The sequence below is a fragment of the Callospermophilus lateralis genome, chromosome 5 (assembly GCF_048772815.1).
Source record: "Callospermophilus lateralis isolate mCalLat2 chromosome 5, mCalLat2.hap1, whole genome shotgun sequence".
In the NCBI taxonomy this organism is placed as follows: domain Eukaryota; kingdom Metazoa; phylum Chordata; class Mammalia; order Rodentia; family Sciuridae; genus Callospermophilus; species Callospermophilus lateralis.
This window is the reverse complement of record NC_135309.1, coordinates 139555773-139567005: the sequence shown is the minus strand read 5'-3', so window position 1 is coordinate 139567005 and position 11233 is coordinate 139555773. Positions and strand designations below refer to the sequence as shown.

Sequence of the window (11233 nt, the reverse complement as noted above, 5' to 3'; positions counted from 1 at the left end):
CAGTGTAAAATACGATTTCATAAAATTTAATTCAGTATTTTTTTCAGAAATTTAATAATGGCCTTGTTAAACTAAGCAGATTCTTTCTGCATCCACTGACTAAGTCTTGTAGCATATTCACGTTTTAGGATTTCTAAAATTAGTCCTTTGTGAGCCTTTGTCAAAGTAGCATTATGGTTATATACAACCACGAGAGAATTAGCATTAGGATTTGGAAGTAGAATTTAATATAATTTTTATGTGCTTATAATAAATTATATAAGCAGTTAATCATGTGAACATATAGTTTCCTCTCGTGATTTTTGCATTGTGCAGAAAATCATCCCTTTTTCCAATATATACTTTAAAAATAAATCATAGAACACCTAAAACTAAACGTTTCTATGTCTCATATATTTATGTAAAAATTAAAGTGAATGAATGAATATTACTAACCTAACTGTATAGACCTGCCAACATTTTTTTGAACCTGTCTTGTTGATAATAGTGAGACTGGCTGATTTTATTAGATGTAAAGTTCTGTACTCTTTTTAAATATCATTTATTTCACCAATATTTATGTAAATAGATTGTAAAATATTCAGCAAGTAAAGCATTTCTGTCCCTTTCCTTTCCAGTTACTGATTGGAAAGTTAGAATGAATTATTACTGCCAGCTTAGCAAAAAAAAAATGAATAATTTAAATATTATTTGCTTTCTTTCTCATGTAATAATTTAGTACGGAACTATGGTAACAGCACACTGTGTTAGCAAACCGGAGGTAAGGGAATTTAGAAATGATTCACAATTTTACTAGTGTATAAAACACACTTTATGAAATAATCCACTTGTTTTAATATTTTAATGCTCTTTAATTCTTTTTGGTGCTACAGAATTAAAAGGCTACATTTTAAAGACAACAACAAAAATACAAAGATGATGATGGCTACCACTTATTGAGCTTATCCTAGGCAACCAAAAATATACTTCAAGTTTTTTTAGAATAGCGTAAGTTAATCGCTACAAAATTTTACTAGAGTTACTACTTTGTTATATTTTGCCCATATAAGGGAACTCATTTGAAGGTAGATTAAATGACTTCCAAGAAAAGTAAGCTTGTCACAGGAGGGTTAAAAGACACATTGACATCCATTCTCTCTGACATAATAATGAATTTTTCTAATACAACACACTCTCTAAATAATGATAAATCTGTTTATTAGCTCTTGTACAGGCCATAGTCAATAAGTTTAATTTAAATAAAATATTTGAACTAAAGGAAATTGCCAATCCCGATGAATTTCAAGAGGTCAGCCCTATATTCTCTGCTTTACCTGCTGTCCAAAAAAAATTAGTACATTTTCCCACTTGTCCAGATTCCACAGGCCACTGTGTTTAAAAAAAAAAAAAAAAAAAAAAAAAAAGAGTTTAGTTTCCTCCTACTGTACACTCAAATAAACTGGTATTCATATTTAATTCCCATAAGTACTTTACTGAGTTTATAATAGAAAAGAAAAATATAAGGGTCCAAATTACATATATACTCTCTCTATATTTTATCAATATAGGCAGTCCATTAATTCAAAATACTACTCTTAAGAGAAAACTTTCAGAAGTGCAACTAAATAACCATGTCAATAAATAATATCTTAACATCCATATCATTAAATAAAATACCACCGTGTTGTATCCATGAAGAAATGGCTAATTCTCTAGAGTCTGTAAACAAGTCAGTATGGCACCTGGCATTTTGCCAGAGAAATGTTAGAGTCTGTAAACAAGTCTGGATGGCACCTGGCAAAATGCCAGAGGGAGTGGTTTGTGAAGTAACAAAAGTGAGCCATTAAGTGTGGAGATTCCTTTTGGTTGACTGCTGTATCTATTTTATGCTAATTAAGATAAGCTGTGTGAAATGTATAAATACCACTCCTGTCCTACAATAAATGGCTCCCATTCCTGCTGTATCAACGTACACAAGTTGTTCGTCACCCCCAGGTTATTTTGCTGCAGCCGGACTGCGGCAATTCTCCACTGCATAATTTCAAGAGCAGGATATATTTAAAAATATTAACAAAAATAAGCACTTTTTTGGAATTAGATGGGTGCCTATTTTATTTATTGATTTATTTCAAAACAAATAAAATTATTTTTATTATCTGTTATTTTGGTTTTTTATTTTTAATTGATTTTTTAAAAAAATGAATGAAAGCAGAATGAATTACAATTCTTTCTACATATATATAACACAATTTTTCATATCTCTGGTTGTAAATAAAGTATGTTGACACCAATTTGTGTCTTCATACATGTACTTTGGATAATGATGTCTATCACATTCCACCATCCTTGCTAACCCCCTGACCCATTACTTTTCCCTCCCACCCCTCTGCCCTAGGCCCCAACTTCCTTAATATGACTCCTATAGCACAAGAATTAAAACCAAGAATAAACAGATAGGATGGACTCAAACTAAAAAGTTTCTTCTCAGCAAAAGAAACAATATGTGAGATGAACAGAGAGCCTACATCCTGGGAGCAAATCTTTACCCCTCACACATCAGATACAGCACAAATCTCTAGAGTATATAAAGAACTCAAAAAGCTAAACACCAAAAAAAAAAAAAAAAATAGCCCAATCAACAAATGGGCCATGGACCTGAGCAGACACTTTTCAGAAGAGGATATACAATCAATCAACAAATATATGAAAAAATGTTCATCATCTCTAGCAATCAGAGAAATGTAAGTCAAAACCACTCTAAGATAGCATCTCACTCCAGTCAGAAAAGCAGCTATTATGAAAACAAACAACAGTAAATGTTGGTGAGAATGTGGGGGAAAATGTACACTTGTATGTTGCTGGTGGTATTGCAAATTGGTGCAGCCAATATGGAAAGCAGTATGGAGGGAGATTCTTCAGAAAGCTGGGAATGGAACCACCATCTGACCCAGCTATCCTTCTCCTCGGTCTATTCCTAAAAAACTTAAAAACAACATACTGTAGGAACACAGCCACATTAATGTTTAGAGTACCACACTTCATAATAGCTAAACTGTGGAGCCAACCTAGATGACTTACAGTGTATGAATGGATAAAAACAATGTCGCACATATACACAATGTAATTTTACTCAGCAATAAAAGAGAATAAAATCGTGGCATTTGCAGGTAAAAGGATGGTGTTGGAGAAGATAATGCTAAGTGAAGTTAGCCAATCCCAAAAAACTAATGTCAAATGTTTTCTCTGATATAAGGAGACTGATTCCTAGTGGGGTAGGGAGGGGAAGCATGGGAGGATTAGAAAAATAAGCACTTTTAAAATTATTTTGTACTACTCTCCTTAGAAGTATTGTCCTCAGTTACATCCCTATATCTTTATGTGTTTTACAGTGAGTATGTTATTTTTTAGAACTAGAATTATCTTTGCTTGACAACAAAACAATTTTCAATCTCAGCAGAAAGATCCAGCTTCTTACATAAGTATAAAAATAGCTGTATTAACATTAAAAATAATAAAAAGGCATACTTATGTTTCATAATTTCTGGTGATAATTTTAATATGAATTTTCTAGCCAACGTAATAATAATAATATACAGAATTATGAATATATAAGAGATGAGAAGACAGTCCAATTGAAGATGGCAGCACTGACCTCTTGAAATTCTCAAACATCAAGCAAAATAAAGGATAATTAATATGTTCAGTAATAGGGCAGCATTTAATATTTAATAAAAGTCTTTATTTTTTATTTTCTCAATAAGTAAAAACAAAATAGTGAAATATCTCATCAGTAAAAGCAAAGTGTATAGATACACAAATACATCAAATGAACAGAATGATATAAACAAAGAAAATAAAGATCAAAATCTATGTTAACCCTTGATTTAGGAAAAAGGAGTTCAATCTTTTCAATAAATGATTCTAGGTCAATTATTTATTCTTATTGTGGAAAAAAAGCAAAACCAAAAAAAAATAAAAGGAACTCCATTTCTCATAAGAATGAATACAGCTTTTTTTTCATTTAAATAAATTTCATGCAACTTCACCTCTGCTGTAAGAAATTATGATGCTTCCTTCCTTCCTCCCTTTCTTTTTTTCTTTCTTTGTGGTGGGTATTATGCAAGATCCTTTGGCATGCTAAGCATGTGATCTAGCACTGAGCTACATCCCTAGTGCAATGATTTCTTTCTTTCTTTCTTTTTTCCTTTATGGAACAAAGAGAAGTTAATGATTACCAAGGCATTTTAAAGGAAATTTTTGAAATGCATTTCTGGGTAATGGTAACATTTAGAGCCATTTTGTCATTATTTTACAAACTGTTTACTTGTGAATTTTTGCATTCAATAGACAATATATTTTTAAAAATCAGGAAAATAAGGAAAACTTGAAAAAAAATCAAAATAGAAAATAAAACCAAAAACTCAGTTTAATATCATCTTAAGTGTTATCAATTTTTACCATATCAAGAAATGTATGTCTTAGGTACAATATAAGAAACTATATGGATCAAAGAAATTACATATGTAGTCTACAAATGAAAATTAGTAGTTAATAATACAAATATATAAAATACATAGGACACAGTCTATTCGCTAAGCTAAAAAATTGATAATATGAATTTATATAGACTAAACTGAATGTATGGTTTTGTATTTTCATTTAATATGTTGCATTTAAGAAAGATATATCTGTTATGGAAAGTCATTTTTAATAACTTTTGTGGAATCGGAATTGCATTTGTAACATTTCAAAGGGACATGTTTTTAGTTGAAGGAAAATATAATTTATATGATGAGCTGTGTTATGGTTTCACAGTTTTACAGATGTGAAAATAAGATCTTTGAGCATAAGTGCATGATTAAATTTCTAAATAAATTTATACATATATATATAAATATATATAATTAAGCAAAACATCAGATTATGCATTTTCAAATATCACTTAGAGTTCCACTGATAGTTTCTAGAAACCTCTGTTTATAAAATATTTTAAATGTGTATAAAATAAGCACCAATTTCTCGGCCAAGAAATTCACTGAATTTTGAAGAATTGTCAGCCATTTAATAGAATATAGTCAAACATATTTTGAACCATTTGTTTTGTTTAAATTCAGAAAAACCAAGGAAAGAATATCTAGCACAAAAATTCATTATATTAAAAATAAAATCAAACTTTGAACATGTTATTCTTGCTGAAAAAGTAGAAAGCAGAGCCTAGAGTGAATTTCTCTATTTCCTTAATTTTTCTGTTTCCCTCCCTAGAACACTAAGAAAATACTTCCAATTAACCACTAAGTCTGGTCAGAAGATCATTGTAGCATCAAATAACAAATGCATTCAGTCCTTCAGATTGTTGAAATAAATTTTAAGAGCCATGAAGTTGAAATATTTTATTAAACATCAAATATTTTGTCAGTCGTTCAATGAAGAGACAATCTCTCACCTTTAGAATGGTTTTATTTGGAATACTTAGTGGCATTCTTTCCACAAAATACTTGTCCTAGAATTATACTAGCAGTGTAAGAAAGTATGTTGATTTTTTAGGTGATTTCTCCTTCTCCTTGTTCTCCTTCTCTACTAAAATTCTTTCATGATCAAGGCCTTGGGGGTTACAAATTATATACAAATATTTTCAAGTATTTCTTGTTAGTTTCTACAGGTTCTTAAGGCAAAATTTGCAAAGAAAGAACACTTTCTTTTAAATTGAGTTATCTAGGCAGAAATATAATTTAGATGCAATAAAAATGCTTCTTTATTAAATGAGAAACTGAAGAAAATTCACCCCATTCTTTTATCCAGGATCAGACTTAAAAAGAAAGCACAGTTTGATATCCCAGTACCTCCTCTTGCCCTCCCCTCCTTCTTACCCTTAATTCCCTTCCTCTGTATTATTGATCTCTCTTCAACTTTCATTAGATCTGTTTCCCTCTTTAAATTGACTATGTTGCAACAAAACCCACTGATCTCTGTATTTCTTATGAAAAAACAAAACAAAAAAATTTAAAAAAATAAGTACACTTTGTACTGAAATAAATTTTATGAAAATGAAAACTAACATATCAAAATTATGGATGCAGAAAAAGCAATGTTTAGAAGGAAATTAATAGTTTTGAATCAATCACCTATGCTTATATCTTAAAATATTAGAAAGAGAAGAACAAATTAAATCCAAACTGAGCAGAAGATATAATAAAAAAATGGAACAAATCAATGAAATTAAAAATATAAAATAAATAGAGTTAGAAAAAAATGAATAAAATTAGTGTGCCTCTAACCAAGCTAACTATAAAAAAATAAATAAAAAGAGGATACAAATCACTAAAATCAGAAATTAGAGAACAGGACTATAGAACACATAAATATTAAAAGGATTCAGAGGAATATTATGAATTGACTAATTTCATGAAAGACACACTCTGTCAAAACTCATCAAAAGGTGCTCAGTTTATTTACTCACAATGTTATAAAATGTCAATTAAGAGTATGTAAGAGTATGATTATGAAGACCTGAAGTCTTTGTCCAGTTCCCTTTTGAACCATAAGCTAAGTGGAATTGGTCAAACATGTATTTATTTATTCCTTTATCACATGAGAGAGGTACTGGAGATGCTGTGCCAGATGAAATACTGATTGAAACAATTCTGAAGTACAAGTTTAATGTGCAAAAGACTTTGTTAGTGGTTCTGGGGAACAGGTAGCATGTAGAATTTAAAGGACAAAGATAGCAAAAGTTCATTACCTTATTTCCAAAACACTCCAGTACAAAATAGCATTAGAAGTTTAAATTCTCCTTTGCACTTAACTTCCTCATTGGAAAATAAAACTGGTGATAATCTAAATCCTAGTAGAAAGGTTGAAGTTGGAAATGTCTCTTTAGTTGAGCATAGAACCACGAATTACATTAAAGAAAAAAAAAGTTTGTACTTTTCCCAATATAAAAGTGCATTCCTAGATTAATTGTTTTAGGATCACAAAGAAAACCATCCAAGCTAGTGCTCTGCTTCATCTATCTGATCTTTGTGACCAGTCACCTGCCAGTTTTACAGATCTAAGTCTGGCATCCTTTTCCATGTCACAGCTAGCAGATCATGCATGGGCGGTCTTCTACCAGAATATCAGAATTAACAGAATCTTCATCATTTTTGGCATTTTATAAAGTTTTTTCCATGAAAGACATTGAGAATTTGTGACTTTCTGATTTGATTTTTTGGAGTTCAGTTTATCTGAAATGAGGTCTCCTGGAATAGACTGAAATATTGATCTTAGCATCCTGATAAGTTCCAGATTTTGTTCCAAAGCCTATAGTTGACCAATTAACTTAGTAGTAGTTGACCTGCTATAACACCATGAATTAAAGTTCTGAGTTCAAAGTTAGTGGAGAATTCCAATATGCTGAAGACAATAAGAAAAACAATAAAGGCTCTCAGACTAGGAAACCACATTTTCTCTTCTTGAACCAATGCCCTTGCTGGACCTCTGATGAAGGACATTCAGCTTTTCCTTGGACACTGAGTCTTTGTTAACTACTGAAAATATGCAAGTGACCCTTGACCTCTGTAAGACTTTTCTTTATAGTAGATAAGTCAAGATTAAAAGACAAAGAAATATGTCCTCCTCTTGTAGCAATAACACCATTTAATTTCAAATCTTCATCTCTTGACCATACTGTAAAAACTATTCAAAAGAAAGCATTTACTAAAGAATAGTAGCAAAGGAAAACTTGTTTACATTTGTAGAACTTTTTATTTAAAATTAATTTAATATCTTTGTAGGATCACTTTATATTATGGGATTTAAATTGTGACTTTATGAAAATTGTCTTCAGTCTGTTGATAACAATTTAAGTTGATACGTGTTTTTATACTGAAAATGTTTTCTTTACTATATCTTCTTGTACTGATACCTGGCTTTACTTGAGTTGGTAATGAGTTTGTGTTTAAAAAGTGCATATGGAAACTTGATAGTGTGAAATTGAGCATCAGATATTTTTGTTTAACATTCAAATTCTGAAAGTTTTTAAGATGAAATATTTTCTCATGTCAACTATTTTTGTGCTTTTTTAGTAAACAAAAATGCTAACAATTAGCATCATTATAGTGTGAAGATGACTTTATGATATATGGCCAAGCATGCTGAAAAATAATTATATTTTAAAATATTTTTGATATCATGCCTAGTTTCATTATTTTAGGGAAAATGAATATTAAAACTTTTCTGCTAGAAAAGTCTTAAAATTCCTGGCTTTTGAGAGTACCATGTGTGGTGGTACCATGTGTGTAGCAAACACATTTTTGATGGTAATGAAATTAAAATCTTTTAAGGAACCATGCAAAATACTGAAAATAAATTAATACTTACATTATTTTTATACATTTTCAAAACCATTTGTCCTAATGTACACTTTAAAATGAGTACATAGAAATTATTTTCAAGAAAAAAAATACAAAATGGTGTTTGTAACACTACCCTCCATTTAAAATTCTTATGTATAAATGTTATAAAATGTTACTATATATATATATATATATATATATATACATATATATATATATATGAATGAGATATATATGTAGATATAGAAATCTACAAAACTTACGTAGAAGATCAAATAAGAAGTAAATGGAGAAATATTTCGTATTCATAGATAGCAAAACTCACTAGTGTCAACACATCGATTCTTACAACTTGTTCTATAGACACAATGCAATCCCAATCAAAATCCCATTGAGTTTTGGGGGTATTGGCATTTTACTATAATGGTGGATATATACAATGATACATGTTTCCAAATACAAAGAAAGAACAAGAGTGAATGCTGATGTACTTTGGGTGATAATGCTGTGTCAGTTACACTCATTCCTTTTAACCAATGAAAAGGGATGCTGGTATGTTGATGCAGGAGGCTATGCATATGTTGGGGTGAGGGCATATGGGAAATCTCTATATTTTTTCTTCATTTTTGCTGTAAATAAAATTCAGTCATCTCTACCATATTTTTTTTGCCAGTAATCTTTAATATTGATTATAAAATGTTTCTAAAAGATTATATATGTATTTAAAGATATTCATAATTATTTACCATTTGTATCATAATACATGCTTATAGCAAATAAATAGGAAAATATAGTTTCATTTATTATTTAACTGTTTGAACTATTTAAGATACTATATTAGGACTGGAGATATATCTCAGTTGGTAGAGTGCTTGCCTCACATGCACAAGGCCCTGGGTTTAATTCTCAGTACCACACACACACACTCACACACACACACACACAAAAAAAAAAAAAAACACTGTATTATTATAAACAAAATATCACCAACATATAAATTACAATGCTTGATGTCACAATAGACATTTTTTTTTCCAATGGCCAGCATAAAATGATAATCCGTGCTTCAACCTAGACTCAAAAAATGAAGAAGAATACCATGTACCTGATCTCTTTAAAACCAAAGTTTTCATTTTTTGTGACAACCTGATAAATTGTGAAACTGGAATGTTGTGAACAACTGTTCACATTTAGAAATTATGACTCTAAGTTTTCTTCTCCAAACTATTTATTCTTTATCTGTATGTAATATAATAGGTAGATATGTATATATAATAGGTAAAGAGTTTTGATAAAAATATAGACATAGATGAAAGTTAAGTAGGTAAATTTTCCTTTTCACTTGCTTATTTACCGACAATTTATCCTTTCTAAGGATGAATTCCCTCAAGAATATAATCTAAATGCTTTCCTTTCTGAACCTGTTGAACTTAAAAGTGGGAGAAATCAGCCACAGAAAAACAAATAAATTCCTCCTGATTATACTTGTATGTGGAATTTAAAAATACTGATCTCATAAAAGTAGAAGGTAGTTACTAGATGGGTATGGAGAGGGTAGGAGGAATATGTTGGTCCAAAGATACCAGGTACCCTCAGATAGAAGAGTTTTTAAAAAGTATGAAGAATAGGTGAATATATAGATGAAGCAAGTAGGCAAGAGAAGGCTGGGAACCAAGGGTTTGTTGGAAAAAGCTGGGTCATGGCAGGGAAGAGAAATAGGGCATGACTCCCTATGGTTCTCAAGCTTCTCTTTTTTATGATGATAATGTTCTAAAATATATTTTGGTGATGGTTGCACATCTTTCTGATCATGCTAGATGATACACTTTAAGTGTATAAAATGTATGATTCATAAATTATCTCAGTAAATCTGTTCTTTAAAAATTCTTTTCTAACAGAAGCAAAAAAAATCAAATTTGTTAGTACAAGAAAACAAAAAAATGAAGGAAATTTCACTCTTCCTAATTTAGAACAATGCCTCTTTCACATGACATGTGATTTATAACAGAATTCCTTTAAATATTGGACAAAATTTTCCAGGTACCTAACATGGCTCTTGAGCACCTCCTAGTGGTTGGTAAGAATGCACTGGGATGCAGTAAATTACCAGCAGGAAGCAAAGAGCTTGAGCGAGTGAAAATTTAAAACATTCTCAGGAGAACTGAAGAAAGTAGAACAGGAGGTTTGAAAGAAAGCTAGGTGGGAGCCGGGTGCTAACTTCCAATTTATTTTCTTTCCAGAATCATAGGAAGAGAGTCAGTAATGCTGAGGGTCTATATCTTGTCCCTTCACTCTGATTTTTTCAATCACTCTGCAATAGGATCTGGGGAAGGATGGGCATTAGGAACTCAAAACAGTGAGTAGCAGTCATCCCCATATCTTTCATAGAGGCAGGTCATCGACTGCCTTGCACCCATAACAAGGACTTGTGTTTCAAATCCCAAGACTTGTACTCTGTTATTGCCCCTCCAGAAAATGCATTGGTTTGACCTGCTGATATCCAGAGGGTGAGGTATGTATGCAATGGGGTGAGATACTAGGGGCTCCTGATGCTCTTAGTTCTACTTTTTTTTTTTCTTTCATTCTGCACTTTTGAGGTTTCCTGAATTTGTCTGCTGTCATTCATCTCTACAACATGGAACATCTCTACAACACTCTTTTTCTCAGTATTGTCCACCCAGTGTGATTACTACCTCAGTCGCCTTATGACATTTACTTATTATGTTTATATATAACTTAAATATATTCTCACCTCCTGTTATTAATTTTTCCCCTTTTCCTGTTACTTTTCATATCATTGGCTTTTGTTGTTGTTGTTTCTTTTTGCTGAGCTTCTCATTTTTGTATTCTAAATAAAGGTCTTTAATTTTTAGTTTGATTTTTAAATTCTATATACTTGCTTTTTAATGTTCAGATTTACT

At 30.9% G+C, this 11233-nt stretch overlaps 1 pseudogene; it reads left to right on the top strand.

Moving 5' to 3' along the window:
- Positions 1–727: 727 nt before the first annotated feature.
- LOC143400511 (uncharacterized) lies at positions 728–7685 on the top strand (annotated as a pseudogene).
- The last annotated feature ends 3548 nt before the right edge of the window (positions 7686–11233 follow it).